Here is a 22428-nt window from a genome sequence, read left to right on the forward strand (position 1 = left end):
GCCGGCCGAGTGTGCCGACGTCAACATGCAGTCGTTCGATAATTCGGTCAGTGGGCGCACGCCGGAGTCGGCAGCGCGCCCGCCAACAATTAAAAGGCCCGTTAAGGCCATTAAATAATCAGTTAACGTAAATTTTTCACTGCCCATCCAACCAAATGGTTTGCAGGCAGGCGAAAAGGCCAAGTGGCCTTTGCATTTTTTTGGAAACCTCATCCACGGGCAGGATGAGGTTTCCAAAAGCAAATAAAAGTAAATTAAAAACTTTAATTTTTCATTAATAACATGTCCCTGCCAGCGTGAAATCGTGGTCTGGTGCCGATCATGGGCAGGGGTCAGCATCCCGACCGCCCCTGCCAAGCCCGCTTGCCAAGGGCAGAATTCTGTCCAAAGATTAGGGCTAAAATAGAAGTTGAAGTATCATTAACAAACTTGTTTAAATAGGTATTGTTTTAAAATTCTAGTAATCAATAATTTAACAACATTCCACAATTATAAAATTAATTTTTTCAGGGCTAGGTTGGTTGTTTAGCAGCAAGTGTTACTCAGATTGCTGTTAAAAGCCCCAGTTGCACCTCAGTGAACAAGGCTTAACTTTTTATGTGGTTTCTAACAGCTATATGAGAGCAGAAAAGGGGAAATTCTCCAAATCACTGCCAGCTCTGAGGGGAAGCATAGATCCACAGCACAGCCCGTGGCAGAGCAGTGAATGACAGACCTTAGCTTCAGGATTTCTGTGTTAGTCTATGCTAAATCCAGAAGTTGTGGTCAAATAGACAGAGGTAATGACAGCAAATGCTAATAGTTTGCTATCAAGACCCCACAAATTCCAGGCCATTAAGACAAATTTGTGTTTGCTCCCTTCACACTACTGCAGTCACACGTTGAAGTCCAGGTATTGGGCTTGGATATGTAGAATTCTACTGGCTTTTATTAGTTGAAAGGCAGCTATTTTAAACATTTTACTTAAATTCCAAACAAAATGTTTTTTTATCACGGAAGTAGCCATCCAAAATCTAGTTTTTTTTTAGCTATGGGTTGAGAGAATGGTGGGAGGGAGATGGTCCGGGTAAGTACTAGCTATTAGTCTTTATCGAAATTATAAAGAACAATGTGTCATCTCAGTACCTTAAAGATCATTTCATTCTAGCCACTTTCACTGAATCACTTGTAAGTAAAGCATTCCTTTATAAAGACCATTGGTTTTAAAGAAAGAGAGATTGTTTCTCGTGTAGGAGAAATGTAATGCAATCTGCAGTAGCAAGTTTGGGAGTCTTGCCATCTTCGGTTTTCTGACCAGACAAGACACATGCAGATGATGGAGCTGGTAGTCCCAGTTCCTTCTAGCTGCCAGCTGTCTGAATAGAAATTGAGATACCACTCCTGGCACGAAACACAAGTTGAATGGTTCAGCCCAAATTTTTATCGATATCAATGTTTATGAGTAGGCATAATATATAAAGGCAAAAAGAGATCATGCTAGAACTTTATAAACCACTGGTTAGGCCTCAGCTGTAATGTTTTGGACAATTCCTGGCACCACACTTCAGGAAAGGTGTAAAGACCTTAGGGTACAGAGAAGGTTTACCAGGACGTCACCAAGGACTTCAGTTATGAGAAGAAGTTGGAAAAGATAGCACTGTTGTCCTTCGAACAGAGAAGGTTAGGTAACCTAAGATAGAGGTTTTCAAGGTGATGACATATTTTGATAAAGTAGATAGAGAAAAAATATTTCCTTTGGTGAGCAGATCAATAATTAGCGGTCATACATTCAAAATCATTGGCTAAAGGTCTAGAGGAAAGAAAGAGCCATTAGAGCACAGAAGGAGGCCATTCGGCCCATTGAGTCTATGTCAACTGTCTAGAGCAATCCAGTCAGTCCCATTCCCCTGTTCTATTCTGTAACTTTGTAAGCTTATTTCTCTCAGCGCATCCAATTTCCTTTTGAAATCAATGATCACCTCCATTTCCACTGCCCTCAAAGTTGCAGGTCATTACTGCGTGAAATGTTCTTCCTCTCATACCCCACATCTCTGGCCCAAAACCTTAAATCTGTGTCCCCTTGTTCTTGTAACATCACCTAATGGGAGCAGCTTTTCTTTGTCTACCTTATCTAAATGTGTCATAATCTTGTACACCTCTATCAAATCTCCCATTGATCTCTTTTGCTCCGAGGAGAACAACCCCAGTTTCTCCAAACTAACATTGTAGCTAAAATCCCTCACCTTTTCAAACTGTGTCATTAAATCTATATTGTCTCTCCTATCCCTTCTGTCAAAATGTATCACCTCACACTTCTCTGTATTAAATTCCATCTATCACTTGTCTGCCATTCTGCTAGCCAATCTATGTCCTATTGCAGTCAATTGTTATCATCTTGCCACACCTCCAAGTTTGGTATCATTTGCAAATTTTGAAATTTTACCCTATATTCCAATACCCAAGTCTATATATGGAAAAAAGCTATGGTTCCAGTACCGACCCTTGGGGAAGACCACTGTGTACCATCCTCCAGTCTGTAAATCAACCATTTACCACAACTTGTTGTTTTTGATAAAGGCAAAAGACTCTCTCCCCATGTCCAGTCTCTTCCCATCTATATCTGCGATTCCTCTGATGCCCTACATCATATCAACACTTTCCAGTTCCCTGGCCCTAACTGCCGCCTCTTCACCATGGACATCCAATCCCTCTACACCTCTATCCCCAACCAGGATGGTCTGAGGGCTCTCCGCTTCTTCCTGGAACAGAGGCCCGAACAATCCACATCCACAACCACTCTCCTCCGTCTGGCTGAACTTGTTCTCACACTGAACAATTTCTCCTTAAACTTGCCTCACTTTCTCCAAATAAAAGGTTTGGCTATGGGTACCCGCATGGGCCCCAGTTATGCCTGTCTCTCTATATGGTATGTGGAACATTCCTTATTCCAGTCCTACTCAGGCCCCTTCCCACAATTGTTTTTTCAGTACATCGATGACTGTTTCGGTGCTGCTTCATGCTTTCGTCTGGACCTGGAAAAATGTATTAATTTTGCTTCCAATCTCCACCCCTCCATCATTTTCACATGGTCCATCTCTGACACTTCCCTTCCCTTCCTTGACCTCTCTGTCTCAATTTCTGGTGATAGACTGTCCACCAATATTCATTACAAGCCCACCGACTCTTACAGGTACCTCAACTACAGCTCCGCACACCCTGCTTCCTGTAAGGACTCCATCCCATTCTCTCAGTTCCATCGCCTCCGTCACATCTGTTCCGATGATGCGACTTTCCAAAACGGCGCTTCTGACATGTCTTCCTTCTTCCGTAACCGAGGTATCCCACCCACGGTAGTTGACAGGACCCTCAACCGTGTCCGACCCATCCCCTGCACCTCTGCCCTCACACCTTCCTTTCCCTCCTAGAACCATGATAGGGTCCCCCTTGTCCTCACTTTTCACCCCACCAGCCTCCACACTCAAAGGATCATACTCCACCATTTCCGCCAACTCGAGCATGATGCCACCACCAAACACATCTTCTTTTCAATCCCCCTGTCGGCATTCCGTAGGGACTGTTCCCTCCGGGACATCCTGGTCCATTCCTCCATCGACCCCAACACCTCAGCCCCCTCCCAGCAGCACTTGCACTTCCCTCAATTTAGTCTACTGTATTCACTGCTCCCAATGTGGTCTCCGCTACATTGGAGAAACCAAACACAGACTGGGTGACCGCTTTGCGGAACACCTTCGGTCTGTCCGCAAGCATGACCCAGGCCTTCCTGCCTCTTGCCATTTCAACACACCACCCTGCTCTCATGCCCACATGTCCGTCCTTGGCCTGCTGCAATGTTCCAGTGAAGCTCAACGCAAACTGGAGGAACAGAACCTCATCTTCTGATTAGGCACTTTACAGCCTTCCGGACTTAACATTGAGTTCAACAACTTCAGACCATGAACTCTGTCCTCCATCCTCACCCCTTTTGGATCCCCTTTTTCTCCATTTTTATTTTTAAATTTTCATTTATTTTTTCCACTTATTTTTATTATGTTTAAAATTTATTTCCATTTTTATTCATTGTTTTAAGCCCACCTTTTAGCCTATTTTCGATCTTTTTACCCACTGCCGTCCCCTCCCCCCACTCCACTCCAAATGGGGCCACCTGTCACTTGCTCATGTTGTCCTTTCCAGAGCTCTTACCCTTATCCGGCTATTATCACATTCTGCTTTCTACTCTTAATGTCACTATTAGCACCTCCTTCAGTCAATACCACCACCATTAACACCCCTTTGACCTTATGTTTATGACATCTTTTGCAATCTCTCCTTTGCCTCCACCTATCGCTGGCCTTCTATCCAGCTTCACCTGTTCCATCCCCCTTAAACAGTTTATATTTCACCACTTTTGTGCTTCTCTTTAGCTCTGAAGAAGACTCATATGGACTCGAAACGTTAACTCTGTCTTTCTCTCCACAGATGCTGTCAGACTTGCTGAGTTTTTCCAGCAATTTTTATTTTTGTTGCTGTTTTTGATCCTTAAGCCAATTTTCTATCCAAGCTGACACTGACCCTGCTATTCCATGGGCCTCAATTTTATTAATCAGCCTTTTGTAGTATTTGTCAAAACCTTTCTGAAAATCAAAATAGTCCATTACATTGCCACCTTCAACCTTTTCAGTTACTTCACTAAAAAATTCAGTTAAATGGTATGAATCTCTGCTGGCTCTCCTTAATTAACTCAAATCTCAGTGCCTCTTGATTGCTTTCCCTGAATATTGTTTCTAAAGCTTACTAACTAGCCTGCAGTTACTAGGAATGTCCTTACACCCTTTCTTGAATAAGGGTGTCAGAGTTACCACTGTCCAATCCTCTGGCACCTCTGCAATATTTAGGAAAATTGGAAGTTTATGGTAATCTCTTCCGTTATCTCCACTCCGACTTCCTTTCGCAGCCTGGGGTGCAGGCCAACCAGACCAGGCAACTTATCCACTATAAGCATTGCCAGCCTATTGTTTTCACCCTATCTATTACCACTACCTTCTCTCCTATTACCGATAATTTGGTAGCACCTCTTCCTTGGTAAACAAGCACTCATTAAGTATTGTAGCCTTGCCCTGTGCCTCTAAGCATATATCACTCTCTTCATCCTTAATAGGACCCACCTACCTCTTAATACCACTTGCTATTTACATGTCAGTAGAAGATGTTTGAGTACCCTTTTACGTTAACTACCTTTTACCCTCATATTCTTGCTTTGCCAGTCTTATTTTCTTCTTCACTTACTCTCTCAATTTATTGCATTATGCCTGTTTCTCACTTGAAGAATTCACCTGACATGCATCATACATTCTCTTTTTTTGTTTCATCCTATTTTCTATCTCCTTTGTCATCTAAGGATCCCTGGATTTGGTTCCTCTACCTTTTGCCCTTGTTGGAATATACGTAGCCTGTACCTGAGACATCTCTTCCTTAAAGGTCAACTGTTCTGTTACAGTTTTCCCTGTCAGTCTTTGATTTCTTTTTACCATGGCTAGGTCCCCTCTCAGCCCACTGAAGTTAACTCTCTTCCAATTTAGAAGTTGTATTTGAGATTGTTCCTTCCTCTTCTCCATTGCTAATCTAAACCTTCTAATATGATCATTACTCTTACCCATGATATAAACACCATAAGTGAACCACTTATCCCATCTTATTCTCCAGCACCGGATCCAGCAATGTTTCCTTTGCTAGCTGGACTGAGAACATCCTGGTGGAGGAATTTCTCTTGAGCACATTTCAGAATTCCTCCCCTTCCTTCCCCTTACTTTAACATTATCTCAATCAATATTTGGGTAATTTAAGTCCCCTAACATCATCACTCTACAGTTCCTGGACATCTTGCTGATTTCTCTGAAGATTTGCTCCTGCATATCGCTTTCTCTCTCTCTCTCTCTCTCTCTCTCTGACTATTTGGAGATCTATAGAATACCCCCGCTAGGGTGATCATCCCCTTTTTTGTTTCTCAACTCTAACCAAATGGATTCTGTCTTTGCCCCTTCATGGACATCTTCATTTTCCAACACTACAATGTCTTCTCTAATCAGCACTACCACCCCATCTCCCTGTTTCCCCTTCCCTATTATTGTGATAATATATTTATTGGTATGGTAAATATAATAATTTAAATATATTGCTGAAAAAAGAGAGATGCTGCCGAAGCTTCCAGTCTTGCACTCATGCAAGGATGTCAAATTTCAAAGGGAGCAAAAATTTATACTGCATGAGAAAAGGGTGCTGACTGGTTGGCAAGTTAATTCTGGTCGAGGCGTTGCCATGGACAATGCACCAGGAAACCATTGTCCCCCCCCCATGCTTTTATTTAATTCAAAAAAGCTGCAATGTCTGGCCACGTTCTTTCTGCTTGCAGCCTGCAGCATTCTCAAGGACATGTATCACAAGGCATGGAAGCCTGTGGTCCAACTCACAAGCATTAAGTTTACAGTATACACCATCCATGAGCTGATCCAGTCAGAAGGCCACAGCAGTCAAAACAGGTGCACACCCATTAGATCGGTACATGACCTCCAGAGGTTGTACCTGGACCATTTTGGTATGGTCGGGGATTTCCATGGGGATGCAGTCCTACACCTTAAAGAAGATGCAATGCCATCAATCAACCGACTGTGAAAATGCAGAATGTACGTTTGAGAAAGGTTGAGGAAAGAACTGGATGGAATGAAAAAACAAGGCATCATTCAACGAGTGCAACACCATACAGACTGGTGCCGTTCCATCACTACTGCAATTAAGAAGGATGGTTCAATTCATCTATGTTTAGACCCGAGAAGGCTAAACAAAGCCTTAAAGAGATGTCCTCATAAGATGCCAATGCTCGGAGAGTTAAATCCAATGTTTTCTGGAGTGAAACACTTTTCCACATTAGACGCAAAAAATGGATATTGTCCGTACATTAGTCAAGAGAGTCGCAAAAACTAAAAACATTTAGAACTTCTTTGGCTTCCGTTTACCATTTCAGCTGCCAGTCAGCCAGGATATATTTCAGCAGCATGTAGACTGGATAACGGAATGAGTCCCGGCTTTGTGTGTATTATGGACAATGTTGCCGTAGTAGGATGCATGGAAGAAAAGCATGACAGAAATCTATACTTGTTAATGGAGACCACCAGATGCAAAGATTTGATGTTCAACAGCACAAAGTGCTCCATTCAGGCAGATCACAATTTTTTTCAAAGCCATTTACTCAAGCTCAGGTATCCTCCCAGATACTGGACAGCTTGAAGTCATCCAGTCAATGCTGACACCGCAGGACAAGGACAACCTCAAATGGTGGTCTATTCAACTTCTTTGTGGCATGCACATTGAGCTTCTTGGAGAAGACAACTCCACTAAGATTTGCTGAAGAAAGACATGCCATTCCTGGAGCAGGATGATCACCAGCATGCATTCAATGCATTGAAACAAGTACTGTCAGCCGAGTCATGTCTTCAGTACTATGACCCTCAAAAGGCAACAACATTAGAAGCAGATGCATCACAGAAAGTTCTTGGTGCATGTATTTTGCAAGACGGCAAGTTTATCATGTTTGGTTCAAAAGGTCTGTTACCAGCCCAAGCAAATTACTCCAATATCGAAGTAGAAACTCTCGCTGTGATCATCAGGATCACCAGGTTCCACACATACTTATTTAGGAACGAGTTCACGGTGAGAGAGATCATAAGCTGCTGGAGATGATCTGGAAGAAACCAGATCTGGAAGAAACCAGAAAGTCTCAAAGTGCACCACCCCAACTCCAGAGGTTACTCATCAAGACTCAGGGCTACAACTGTGATGTCAGTTACAAACCTAGCAGTCAGGTAGTCCTATTAGACACTAAGTAGACAGCCCAACCCTGGGAAGGCATGAGTCCTATCATTCAACTTCCAGGTGGACTGTGCAAGTTTAGGCAATATCTACAGCATAGATCTTATGTGCTTCGGTCAAAGCGAGAGAGAGGAATATGGGGAAGACTTCTCAGAACCCCATACTTCGAATACTGTGGCAGATCATTATAGAGATTGGCCAGAGACCATCCAGGAGATCCCTATGGACCTGAGAACATGTTGGCCATATCAAGACAAAATTGATATATCCAGTGGAGTACTATTCAAAGGATACCAAGTGCTCATTCCAGCAACACTTCTGTCTGACCTATTTGGACAGCTCCACCAAGGACACATGGGAGTAGAGTGAACAAGATGTCTTGCTCATGAGTCAGGGTTCTGGACTGACATCAGCAAGGACATTGACCCAGATGCATGACAGGAATGCCAAGCTAGTCAACAGAAAGAACCTCTCCAACTGCATGACATACTACCATCACCATGAACCAAGATAGCAACAGACTTGTTCTCTGTAGGCAGAGAAGACTATCTGCTAGTGACTATCGCTCTAAATTTCCTATAGTGCAGAAGCTTCAAGGCGCATTGAGAACAGCAGTGGCCAATGCTGTTAGTGCCATCTTTAGTCTTTTTAGTGCCCGGTAGATGTGGTATCTGACAAAGGTCCACAATACATGGGAAAGCTGTTCCAGAGTATGTGTAAATGATGGCCTATCAAACATGTCACAGCATCACCCTGATATCCTTGTTCAACTGGACATATAGTCAGGACAGTCAAAATGCTTCTCAAAAAGTGTTTGGAAACTGGGTGCCAAGTTGCATTATTGCATCTTCACACAATGCTATTAGACTCCAGATTACCATCACCGGCTGAGATTCTGCTTGGTCAACTACACTGCCAAGTATCATCTCACCCAAGTCGTTTTTGATCATAGACCAGTTACATCACAATCAAGATAAGATGAAAGACACACATGACATGCATGCAGGTGCAGAATTACTGCCATTATACATTGGCCAGTAGGTGAGGGTCCTACACGCACAAGAACAGACATAGATTCCAGCAGATAAAAGCAAAATATTGCAGATGCTGGACATCTGAAATAAAAACAGAAAATGCTGGAAAAACTAAGAGCAAAATTCCAGCAGAGGTGTCCAAGGTGTGCAAAGAAATAAGTTCATATGAGGTGACAACAACAAATAATGTGGTATTGCGAAGTAATCAATCTCACCTCAGGGGACTCTCTGCTAGCAATGCACAAGACGGACAAACAGCATTGCCTACGCATACCAACGAATAGACAACAAACAATGTGTCTATAACTGAGGACAATCCCCCCAAACACAATCTTCAAGATGAGAAGATGAACAGTTCAAGAACACACCCACAAGGTCTGGTCGAGTCAGCCAATGACCAGTACGGTTCCAAATGTAGACAACACCTTGAAGAGGAGTGTTCCAAATGTTCTTGTTACAGTTGAAAGTTTTAGGTAAATGGTATCATGGTGGTCAAATTTCTTATGTTCCATAAGGGTTGCTTATTCATATACATATTAATGTTATAGTATATGTGGGTGTTATTTAATGGAAGGAGCATGTTGTGACAGTGTATTGTCAGTATGTTAAATATACATTTAAATATGTTTATGCTAATATGTATGTCATCACAAGAATTGATGCAATATCACAATCGAGTTCTCTTTCACAGCCGGTTAGCACGTGTAAGCTGAAGCAGCAACAAGTCTTCATTAAAGCTCCATGTTCACCCTCTCTGTCTGCCCTTAAGCTCCATTTGTATCTAGAAGACATTTTCTGAACACTTTGTATCCTTGAATTTTAAGCACCCAGTCCTCACCATTTTCAAGCCACATTTCCATTATTGCACCCTATATGACATTCCCACATGGCTACATGTACTTGTAGCTCACCAACACCACACCACACTTTGTGCATTTACATATATGCATTCTAAACCTGGCTTTGTATTCTTCATACTCCTTAGTCTGCTCTTAATATGGAATTACTTTCTTCTCTAGCACTATCCAACATTCACTTTATGCATCTTATTCCTCTTTTCTCCTTTTATATGCTGGTGCACATTCCGCTGCCGAATTGGTTCCCCTTCCTATTGCTGGTATGATTTCCCTCTTCAAGTGTGATCTTTCCCTCCCTCCCGATCCGACCACCCGCTTCCTGCCCCACAAGCTGTGATCTTTCCAGATTGCCGGGTGAGGGATGGAATAAGAAAATAATAATGAGCCCCTGTCATTAATATCAGCCACAGGATTTCCGGGTACCCCCACTCTTTGCCTGTAAATATTGGGACCTTGGAGTCTGGCATGCATAAATGGAGATTTGATGTGATTAATTCTTTACTCATTTTAAAACAGATTCTTCCTCCATGTTCCACAGAGAAAGTGGTAACAATATGGCAATTGCCGAAGCTAAGATCAGCTATTCAGCGATTAAACCTGGGACTTCACCTTCCTATATGGCTCAGCAACTCATTGTCTTAACCAACTGCGCCACATCAGGTGGCACAAAGCTGAACCATCTGAGCAGCCTGATGTTTCTAACCTTCGCTGCACAAAATCTGCCGCTGCCTTGCTCTCACTGTTTTCACTTGGTTCTTTTCCTGGTATGCACCTGTTCTTCATCTTATTTTCCATCAAGAGAAATTTAAATCAAGAACTATTTGTTTAAATTTTCCTTATTGGCAGAGAAGCAGTTGAATCAGGCAGGTAAAAACTACTATGTTGAAGAGCAAGCCTTCAATGCGTTGAGCAAGCGTGAATGGTTGAATAATATTGTGCAACTGAGGCAATTTCATGAAACAGCAGGTGGCAAATTAGTATTTTGAGTCTGGATTAATCAAAGTGTCTTAGCACAAAACATTGAATAAACCCATGTTAAATTAACTATAGTTAAGTCAAGCACAATGAAATGTGGTCATGCATATCATAAAATCGTGGAAACTTACAGCACAGAAGGTCATTCAGTCCACCGTGGCTTTGCCAGATCTTTGAAAATGCAGTTGTGTTTAGTCCTACATCCCTGTTTTTATTTTGCTACAACTTCGTAAGTTCCCCACCCTCAATTACTTGTCCAACTCTCTTTTAAAACTATTTATGGAATCAGCTTCCACCACCTTTTCAGGTACAGCGTTCCAGATCCTGACAACTGAGTGAAAAAATTCACGCATTTTAAATGCGCATGTGCAGACGCCACCAGTTTCTGTCCAATTTAATCCATTATAACATGTACATTGATAACCTCACTTACTATTAAAGCAAATTTGGGCCATTACTTCTTCATACAATTCTTTTATCCACACGCATTTATAGCTAATCTCTCTTGCAAGAAAGGCTCCATCAATTGTATCTATCATTAAAACCATTTTAACACCACGTTTTAAAACCTAATATATTTGAAACTACAACAAACATTTTTCTTCTTTATCTAAGACCTTTCAGCAATAGACATGTCAAAACTGCCCAGGGTCCTTTTATGTGCATTTACAGTACTATTTTTGGTCTTTTTGCAAGATTAATGAATATGTTGTGTCTTTAAACTAAATTGGCAGATTGACAGCACAAATAATTTTATGCACCATTCTGGGTGATGTACATGTATCCACTAAACTAGCTATTGAACTAGTTTATCAAACTTGGTCCCTTTCAGAAAACTACAGTGGTAGAACCTGTATCGTCAGCTTGCAACAAAAGACTTTTGTCAGATTTTTAGTATACTTAGCAAACTGCAGCTCATTAATTCAACGAGCAGCTGGAGTTGAAATCAGTTGGGAGATTTTTATTTGTCAGTAAAATAATATTTGTTCCTTAAGTTAGTCAGTTTTCAAGGCAAAGTGCATTGAACAGTTTTTGAGAATGCATCATAGTAGACGGCTGGTCATGGCACACTGTTTATACCATGCATTTAGTTTTTCTATAGGCTATTGGTGGGAAATAGTAAAACAGGATTAATTCTCCAAATTAGGAAAACCTGACACCTATGAACAAGATATGATCTTGAAATGAGGGCCTAAAATCACATAGGTCAAACCAGGTAAGGCTGGCAGGTTCCCTACCGTGAACAAGATTAATAAATCAGTTGGATTTTTATGACAAACTATCAGCTATCCTGAAGCCATTTTTTAATAATCTATATTTTAAAGCAATTCAAATTCTAAAACTGCATGGGGGTGGATTAAAACTCACTTCCTCTGCATGATTAGATCAGGTCTCTGGATTACTAAGTTCGTAACCACTACTTTACTGTTTTAATCGGTGGTACTAAACACCTCCCATAAATAAATGAACTGTGGAACTTCACAGTTCCAGGAGTAGTCTAATCATACCAACTGAGCAAGAACAGTCCATGGGAAGAACAATCTAGTTTTGAAATTGTAAAACAACTAGGTTTGATTATATAATTCAAGCTGAATTTTGACATTATAAAACAAGAATCTTGGTCACTCCTACTGAAAAGTATGTTTCAAGTACGTGAGTGGAGGGGAGAGGAAGCTGTCTTGTTTGGGCTGCAGTCTTGCTGTTACAATACCAATACTCACTGTCTAAATTTATACTAATAACAGCTGTAAGGTAAGGTACTTGGTCTAGAGGTAACTCCCACTTTCAGGAGATAAAGCATTATAGAGGAAACTTGGGAGAAAAGAGGGGATAATTAGACCTTAAAATTCAGATTTGATTGCTAAATCTTTTTTTTTTGTTTTTATTTATTTTTAACCTTTGCCATTTTTCTCAATTTATTTCATCATCTGAAGAAATTGACTTCTCTCCTGGAGTTTTATAAGCGCAAGTGACCATTATTTACATTTGAGCCTGGACTAACCTTGGCCGCCTCCTATTTTTGTACTTGCTGACCTAAATTGGCACCAGGTCGAGCAAGACCTCTATTTTAAGAATCTGCTCCTTGTGTTCAAATTCCTCTATGATAACCCCTCCTTTTCTCTGTAACTTCCTTCAGCCTAATAATCCTCCTATGTCTTGGCATTCCTCCAACTCTGGTTTCTTGTGAATCTCCCACTCCCTTCATCCCTCCATTGGTGGAAGTGTCTTCAATCATTTAGGCCCTAAGCTCTGGTTTCCCTCCTCAAACCTTTCCATCCCTCTCCTCCATTAAGATGCTCCTTGAAACCTACCTCTTTGACCAAGATTTTGATCACCTGTCATAATGTCCCCTCCTTTGACTTAGTGTCAATATTTGTTTGGTAATGCTCGTGAAGCACCTTGGGGACACTTTACTATGTTAAAGGCACTGTATATGAATTGTTGACGACAACAACTTATATTAAAAAGCACCTTTGATGTAATGAAACATTCCAAGGCATTTCACAGGAGCATTATAAAACATCTGTGTATAATACATACATTTTAGAATAAAACTTTTACTTTTAGGAATTAAAGTTTTATCTGTTGATAAATAGGGGCATCTGGCTGAGAAATTGGTAAACACAACTCTGATGTAAATGCAGCTCAAACAAGCCTGGGTTTATTGCACTTAAAAGGTAGCCTGTGTTTATTCAATAAGGTTGGAGTGACAGTGAGACTGCTTGAACAATGGATGACCTGCAATTAGACTTGTGGTACAGCCAGAGGGTCTCCACTAACTTCAATAAAATATTTAAATTATGTATATAGTTCCCAGATGAAAAGTGGTTGGGAGGCAGTTGGTCATCAAGGAACTCCTTGATAGGGACAGAAATTCTGGACAAAGGGTCATTAACTCTATTAACAATATAAATTATTCATATGGGTTGCACATTGAAAGAGTTGTGCTGAAGGTAAAATAATCAATTCACATTTATGTTTGAGGACACCCCAAAGCATGTCACATTGTCATAGAGATGAGCTGTGGGGGTAGACGGTTCTTTCGTTTAAGTTATCTGGCTGTCTGCTCAGAAAGCAGGCAGTTGTTGTTTTGCTTTGGTATAGACTGCATATCACTAGATTGAGAGAGCCAACAGGGTATGACTGTTAGTCAGGCCTGCACTTTAAGCAGAGGAAATACTAACATTGTCATTCACTACGCAGAATGCTGGTGGGGCTCAAACTCAGTTTGGATTTCAAGAGGGAAAAGCAGCTGAAAATTTTGCTGAGTTTTCAGCTGGCAGAACAAATTTAAAGTGGTCCTCACAGGGCTCTGTGGCAGAAAGCAGTCAGCCAAGTTATCTTAGAAGCTGTGAGAAGGCAGTTGGGTGTCTGCCGGCAAGCAGAACAAGAAGCTGAGGCATCCACAGTCATGAGATATTAAATAGAAGTTGGAGGGTCACTTAGCCAAAAAGCTAATCAAAGGATCCCCATAAAATCTTACCTCTGAGAATAGCTGGAATGCTGATGGGAATTAAAGTGAATTCCAGAGGGATATGGCATACCTTGTGGGTTGGTTCCTACAGAAGTGAATGAACCTTCAAGTTCCTTGTAATGTTTAAGGGAATTCTTGGGTGGGGGCATATAAGGATATAATAATATTAAGTCAGGTGACCAAAATCTTGGTCAAAAGGGTAGGTTTTAATAAGTGTCTTAGAGGAAAGTGAGGTATGGAGGCAGACAGGTGTAGGGAGGAAATTCCAGAGCTTGGTACCTAGGCAACTGAAGCCGCAGCCATCAATCATGAAGAAATTATGATTGGAAATGCACAAGAGGCCAGAATTAAATGAGCGGTTATATCTCTGAGGGTTGTGGGGTTGGAGGAGATTATAGAGATTGGGAAGGGTGAGGCCTTGGAGGGATTTGAAAACAAGAATTGTGAATTTTAAAATCAAGTCAGTCCTTGACCTGGAGCCAATGTAGGTCAGTGAGCACAGGGGTGATGGTGGGACTTGCTGCAAGTTAAGACATAGGCAGCAGAGTTTTGGATGTTAGCGAGGGTAGAATATGGCAGACCAGCCAAGAATGCATTGGAATAGTTGACTCTAGAAGCAACAAAGGCATAAATGAGGGTTTCAGCAGCAGATGAGCTGACATGGGCAAAATTGAACAATGTTATGGAGGTACAAATAGGCAGTCTTAGAGATGGGATGAATATAAGGTCGGAAGCTCATCTCAGGGTCAAATGTGACACTAAGGTTGCGAACTGACTGGTATAACCTCAAACTTTTGCCAGGGAGAGGAATCAAGTTGACAGGGAATGGCGTTTGGAGTAGAGACAGAAAACAATGGCTTTTGTCTTCCCAATATTTAATAGAGGTGACCAGATTATTTGACTGCAGGCATTGCAGCTTGGTTCTTTTGAATCCTTGCAATAGCTTCTACATGCTTTCCAGCAGCTGCCACTGGATAATTATCAAGAGGGAGAACCCTGGCTGGCCTTTCTTCTCCCCAATCTAATGAAGGATGCTGGGGCCAGTTGGTGTTCCTTTATCATCTTGGCAATGACTAATCAGCTAAATCTAAGCAGGGTTAGAATCTGAGGCTCACTGCAAACTATGTTAACACACTGTTCCATTAGGGACCTCGAGGTGAATCATTTCTTGCTGAACCATAATTTCTATTTCAAATTAACCAGTCTCTTATTACAAGTTGATGAAAAACATGAACCAAATTGTGCATGTTAAATTATTATTGAAGTTGCTTTAAAATTAGCAATTGTCAAATGAACAATCTGTTTCCCACAAACTGCTCTTGGCAGTAACTAGATCTATAATAGTGGGATAAATGGTTCCTTCTGATAATGTTACAATTTCTAATGAGCGTGGGAGGATGGCCTGTCTCATACAATTCAAGGAAAAATAGTTATTTTATATGGGCATTACACTATTTTGATGGAAAACAAAGTACTGTACTATCAAAATTTAGTTGATGATCACATAATGAAATGTACACGTGCTAACACCTTAATATGAAACGAATATGAGAGGAAGAGTAAACCATTCAGCTCATCAAACCTATTCCACCATTCAGTTAGATCACAGCTGATGTGCACATGAACTCCATTTAGCATGTATGAACTTTGCTCCTATTTTAAGAGACATTTGGAATAAAATACAATCTAATGGCAAGAACAATGAGTAGTAACGGATCAGCTACCTGCAAATACACCCCCTCCCCCCACCACTTACCTTCCAAATATTTCCTCCTATTGAAGCCAATGGGAAGCAAAATCAGGCAGTGTGCATAGGGAGGGAGACTACCTACTATGACTCATGTTGTACCGCTGCTGAAGTTCAATTCCATCCCACCATACCACTAATCTATACCCGCCCCCCTTCCCCCCCCGAACCTGCACACCTCCTCCATTAACCAATTTTGGTGACACCTCCATTAAACTAGGGAACAAAAGCATTTTGTAAGAAGGTTTTGCACCTTAGTACCTTAATATTTGAAGGCATCTTATTTAATCAGTCTTAATTGTCAGATCCTAATAATAGGACGGCTAAATGCTCGTATCCCGTTGTGCCCCCCGTTGAATTATCCAGTTGTTTTTTGAATACTTCCAGGGTTTTTTCCTCCTCTACTCTGTGAGTCTATATCATGTAGTATTAACTCTGTGAAAAACAAGTCCCAAATTTATCTTTCACAGAATCATAGAATAAAACAGCACAAAAGGAGGCCATTCAGCCCATCAAGTCTGCCCCAACACTTCAGAAGAGCAGTTCAGTTCCATTCTCCCACTCTTTCCAATTACCCTGGCAAGTATATATCTAATTCCCTTTTGAAGGCTATTACTCAATCTACAGCCATCACACTATTGGGCAGTGCATGTCAATCTTAACCAATTGTTACATCAAAAGTTTTTCTTTATTGTTCATTTGCCAAACACTTTAAATCTGTGCCCTTGGGTCATTGACCCTTTATGCACTGAAAACAGTTTATTTTTATTTATTCTATCTAAATCCTTCATGATTTTAAACACGTCTATCAAATCACATCTTGAGCCTCTCTGCTTTAAGGAGAACAACCCTAACTTTTTCAGCCTATTCACATGCCTGTAATCTCTCATCCCCAGAACCATTGTAGTAAATCTGTTCTGTACCCTTTCCAAACCTGTATGTCCTTCCTTAAAGTGTGGTGCCCAAAATTGGACAAAATACTACAGCTGGAACCAAATTGGTGTTTTGAGTAACTTCCTGGCTTTTGTATTCTATGCCTCTATTTACAAAGCCCAGATTTCCCATATGCTTTAACCTATCTTGCCACCTTCAAAAATATGTGCACAAGCATCCCCAGTCTGTTCTCCTTTTGTACCCTTTGAAAATTGTAGTTTGTATTTCCTCTCTTCAGTCTTCCTATCTAAATGTATCACCTCAATACTTCTGTGATTGAATTTCTGCTGCCATGTGTCTATCCATTCCACCAGCCTGTCTGTGTCCTTTTGAAATCGATCACTATCTACCTCAGAGTTTACTACGCTTCCCAGTTGAGTGTAATCTGCAAATTTCAAAATTGTTTCTTGTATCCCCAAATCCAAGTCATAATGTATATCAAAAACAGTTGTCCTCGTACTGTCCACCTCATAGCTCCCTCCAGTCCAAAACACGGCTCTTCATCACAATTCTGAGTTCTATTCTTAGCCAGTTTTGTATCCACTCTGATAAAGTCGTTTTTATCCCATGTGCTTCAATTTTGCTAATAAGTCGAATATGTAGTACTTTTGAAGGTCCATATACACAACATCAAATGCTATATTTTAAAGCATGGGCTTTATAAATAGAGGCATAGAGTACAAAGGCCAGAAAGTACCTTTCAAAAGGGAGCTGGATAAATACTTGAGGGAGAGAAAATTGCAGGGATATGAGGAAAAGAGCCGCCCTGTTGCATTAACAAGATTGCTTTTCGAAAGAGCTGGTGCAGACTCAGTGGACGAACGGCTTCCTTCTGTACAATGCTATTCTTAGAAATGACTTTAAATCTGTATCCTCTATTTCTCCAAGTTTAGTTTTTTCAATTCTTTTAATTCCCTTATACACCTTTTCTATATACTTGGGGCTTGATTTGAATGTTCCCTTTGGCGGAAGTGGGCTAACTCACTTCGCACACTGAGCTAGATTTTACTTTAGGCCTTTGGATCCCGGCGTCAGGGTTAAATGGGGATCGAGCCCATGCTCACTGGCAACACGCACCATCCACACAGGCGGCTTCCTAATTCACCGCCTCCCGAGTTCAGTGGGTTCCTGATGCTGCAGGACCAGTTGGAGGGCTGGAAGCTCTGGAGCCTCAGCTAAAGCCCACAGGGAGATGTGGACACTGCTGACGGGGTGACCAACCGCTGCATCGTTTAAGGGATTGTCCCTTATTTTCACTATTTGTCCCATGTCCCTGAAGGACACCTGTTGTCCCGTATTTCCAGGACAGCCTGTAGGAGACTGACCCTGGCAGTCTTCAAGGTGAGTTTGTGAGTGAGTCAGCCAGCAGGGAGATGATAACGTCGAGACACAAGATTTGTTGCAAGTTTTAGTGGATTTTACTCCAACCTCACGGCTATTATAGTCTGAAGAATCCCCCCCCAAATGTTGAAAACCGCCTCCCGCAAGATCACCAGCAACTCCCCCTCCCCATGTCCCTTATTTTATTTCATTTCCTAAGAGCTGGTTACCTTGACTTCTGAGGCAACTAGGGGACGGTAAGGGCACCTCCCTGTTGAGTTTATAAAGATCAAAAATGATGAGAGCCGAAGCTCCTGGAGGAATCGTTACCCCACCCCCAAGAGAGGCCGCTCCCATTGTCCTCTGCATCCGGGAGGGGTGGGGGTAAGGTCACTGCTGGTGGAAACTGATGGCGTGGCTGCAAAATCAACCCTAAATGGGACCTTAATCATTTTAATTGGCTGCTCGCCTCTGTGGAGCAGGCAGCCAATCACCTTCCCTACCACCCCCCCCCACCCCCACCGGGAAACCTTCCCCAACCAACCCGCCCGCGCTGGGAAACATTCCCCGTAGCAGGAATGCACCGGGGAGCTGTCTAAACATGGTTCCCCATATTTCCCTCAGCCTCCAACCCTGTCTCCACGGGGCTGAGAAAATTCAGGCCACAGTACGGACTGAAGCTGGGAAGCCTGATGTGTGCTTGAAATCGGGGTGAACAGCTAGGACTTGTGCATTGAATGGATTAAAAAGCAGCACAGCAGATGTCATTTGTATATTTTTAGAGAAAGAATAAACTTGCCCCAGTGGAATGCTGAGGATTGTAAGCGCCCATTTCAATTGAACCCAGTTTGAATCCTTCCGCCCCTGGCATTGGCCCTTGGACCACTCCTGGAGGAAGGACAATTGTGGTTCTCAGGAGTGCGCTGGAATCGGGAAGAGCACCTTTGCTCCTCCTAGATTCATCTGGAAGGTCTTTTTACTTTTTATTGGAAACTACGTGTTCATCCACAGTATGAAATGCTGCACTGCTGAGAATAGCCACCTTCAGGAGGAAGTCATGCAACAAATTTTAGGTCTTTCATTGGTATATGCACGTGGTTGGCGTTGGGTGGGACGCCAGGGGAATCTGAAAAAAATGCCAGACTCAATATGGGGTTGGATGTATTTCAGGCATCTTAGGACACAGCCCCACAAAATTGTTCTTTTATGGCCCCTGCCCCTTTCCGCCTGGAAATTGAGTGCTATGAGGTCCAATTTCCACCCCATACATGTTTCTCCGGTCTTTGCCCATAGTTTGGACCTTTGACACTAGGAATCAGCCTCATGGTTTTTCTCTACATTGCGCCTAGCACCCGAATGTCTCAGCGACAAGGTGTGCCCTGATCAGAATCCTCCAAGATTGATCATCTAACAGTTACATTCTAACTTGTATTCTAATTGGTTATGGTAAATTTAAAACCCTACCAAAGGTTCGCAGTGACATTTAGCAGCTGCTCATTTATTTCCTAGGGGGAAAAATTGTCTTTTCAGAATAATATTGTAAATTACATGGTCTCAATATATTCGGCCTACAAATAGTTCACCATATTACTGCATTTAGTAATAGCGTCGTTCTTCCAAAATTCAAAGACCCCTTTATCCAATTAAAATGGACCCTGTCATTGTCTTTACTGTATGGGTTGCGATTATCTACCTTCGCGTTACGATTATCCCGGCTGGGAAAACACAATTCGATCCTGTTGCACCTTCCATTGAAGCTCCCCTAGCGGAATCTTGGGTCTATGTGTAAGAACAATCAAGTTGGAAAGGCGTTACCGAGTGACATGCTGTGTTGCACTTCCCCGAGAAAGAAGGGGAGTCGCAGATAACTCAAAACGAGAAGTCACTTTGTTTAAACAATGGGATAATAACCGTGTTAGATGATTTGAAACCCCTCTGTCTACCCTCGCTCAATTAAGACAAACGCAAAAACATTAAGAAACACAAATCTTGTTTGTTAAATGATTGAAAAGGGACTTTGAAGGAGTCTGATTCCTGCCCAGAATTGTCCAGGTCGTACCACTCAAGGCATTTCATTTCAAACATTTCTTGTTAGCGTTTTATGTCAAAGGTTAATTCTACTCATCTCTAGATAAGAAATGAACACTAATTCAGTTCTTAAAACGTTTATTTTTGAAAAAATCTAACCGCTACTAAAGCTCACAAGAGTGGCTGTTACACCCAAATCTGCGCATTAAAATACAATAGTTGACTGTACAGATACATTTTACAGAGGTTGATGTACCTGAGGTTAACTCATACCGTTTCCATTAGGAGGTAATCTACACTAACTAGTCAGCATTTCCAGTGCCAGACCATTCGTGTGTGAACTCTCACTAAAAACAACTGGAAAATCAGAATTCCAAATATTAATGTTAACTTGTTCTGGGAACATTTTTAAACGATGACCGAGTCCTCTAAGAAGCAGCAAAGCAGATGTCATTTGTATATTTTTAGAAAGTTTATGAAAAAGAATAAAATTGCCCCAGTGGAATGCTGAGGATTGTAACTAACCCGCGTGAAAGGGGAATCTTGCTGAAACCACCAAATATTTAAATAGTGAACCTTTCAAGTTGTCTGATGTGTAGAACTATATGCACAGGGTTGACCACCGCCCCCCACCCCCCTTGATTTTGGAACCTCGGTTACATTTCTTGAAAGTTCTGTATGGTATTTCTATGAGTACTTGTGCTTACAGTCCGGCCGCGGGAGATCCGTCCTATTGCCTTGTAGGTATTGCCAACGCCTGGTCCTCAACCATCCTTTCCGTTACATTCTTGCTCTCTGCCCTCTTGAGTGGTACTGATTCCGAGAAACTTTGTAAATGGTCAGAGATCTTTGGGCTGGCTTGGGTCATTGACTGAGCTTGGGTGACCCGCTGTGAATCCACGGACATCTCCTGGAGACTCTTAGTTCCTGTGCTATCTTGCAGAGCATGAGAGAGGTCACCCGCAGGGAGCTCACTCTCAGTGTCAGTCTCCAAATCACCAGGAAGCTGAGTGATGGCTGCCAGGTTATGGCTCTCTGTGGTGCCCCCCCCTGTATTCCAGGCCTTGGTGGCAGTCAGAGCCTGCATTTGGGGTTCCTCCTTCCCTTCTCTGGATCTCCAAGTCTTAGAGTCCAGTGCCTTAGCACTAAACTGCTCAGTGACCGCTCTAGAGGTGGAATCCGGCTGCATCAGAGCGGTGGCAGTCTCAGGGCTGGAATTTGTGGATTTGACCGGCTTCCAGATCAGACTGTAGTACACCGCCAGGATGATCGCTGCCAGGGACACTGATAAAACATAGGCCAAAACTGTGGCCAATCTCACCCATTTGGTGTTGGTCTTTGCCGCCATCTTCGCCTTCTTGTCTCCGGTGAAGGTGGCTGGCTTGCCTTTATCAGCCCCGGGCATGAAGTCCTTGTCCCTCATTGTTGCCTCCCTGTTCTCGCCTTCGGCTGTAGCTTGGCACCGAGGTGGATTCTCTGAATTTACCCCGAGCTATCAATTCCAAGTGGAAATCAGCAATCGCTCCAGTCGGCCCCCAGTCCCTCCACCGAGCAGCATTGGAGCAGTTAGTGTGTGATCACTCGGTCCGCTCCGGCATCTACCTCCCACATACTGCCTCTGGGAGCCGGCCAGCTTTCTACTATTCGCTGGAGGTCTTGCTGCTGTCAGCAGTACCGGGATGCTGCAGGAGCAGTCAGAGAGAGAGAGAGAGAGAGTGAAAACAGTTCAGTACCCCAGCTTGTTTATTGCCTTTAATGTGCATCTCTTGGAACAAGATCAGCTGTCACAATCTGCCCCCATTGTGCCAGAAAATAAAGCAGCTTTTTTGTAATAAACAGCAGAGGGGGTGGGGAGGGAAAGTGAAGAGTCTCTTAAAGAGACCATGCCTACCATTTGTGTAGGTATAATGTGCGGGTGGATATGTATCGGTGGGTGTAGTGTGTGTATGTATAAATGTATATATCTGTGGGAGGGGGTGCGTGTTTATATTTGTATGTGTATGTGCGTGTTCCAGTGGTAACCATAGAATCACTTGCAATGGCTCACTTTCTGCTCCCACAATGTTAACTCTGCTGTCACCTAAGGATTTATCCTTGGCCCCCTCCTATTTCTCATCTACATTCTGCCCCCAGCAACATCAACAGAGTCAGTTTTCACACAAACTCTAATGACGCCCAGCTCTACCTCCCAACACTTCTCTCAACCCCTCCATCACCTTT

The 22428-nt window shown here is 42.4% G+C and overlaps 1 long non-coding RNA gene across 1 annotated transcript in view; it reads right to left on the minus strand.

Moving 5' to 3' along the window:
• The window catches only part of LOC144693277 (uncharacterized), a 43305-nt gene extending 21189 nt beyond the window's left edge, over positions 1-22116 (minus strand). The window contains exon 1 of the long non-coding RNA XR_013579503.1: positions 20916-22116. This is a non-coding gene — a long non-coding RNA (uncharacterized LOC144693277). The remainder of the gene's footprint in view (positions 1-20915) is intronic.
• Positions 22117-22428: the final 312 nt, after the last annotated feature.

This window comes from Cetorhinus maximus, chromosome 18 (genome assembly GCF_964194155.1).
Source record: "Cetorhinus maximus chromosome 18, sCetMax3.hap1.1, whole genome shotgun sequence".
Classification (NCBI taxonomy): Eukaryota; Metazoa; Chordata; class Chondrichthyes; order Lamniformes; family Cetorhinidae; genus Cetorhinus; species Cetorhinus maximus.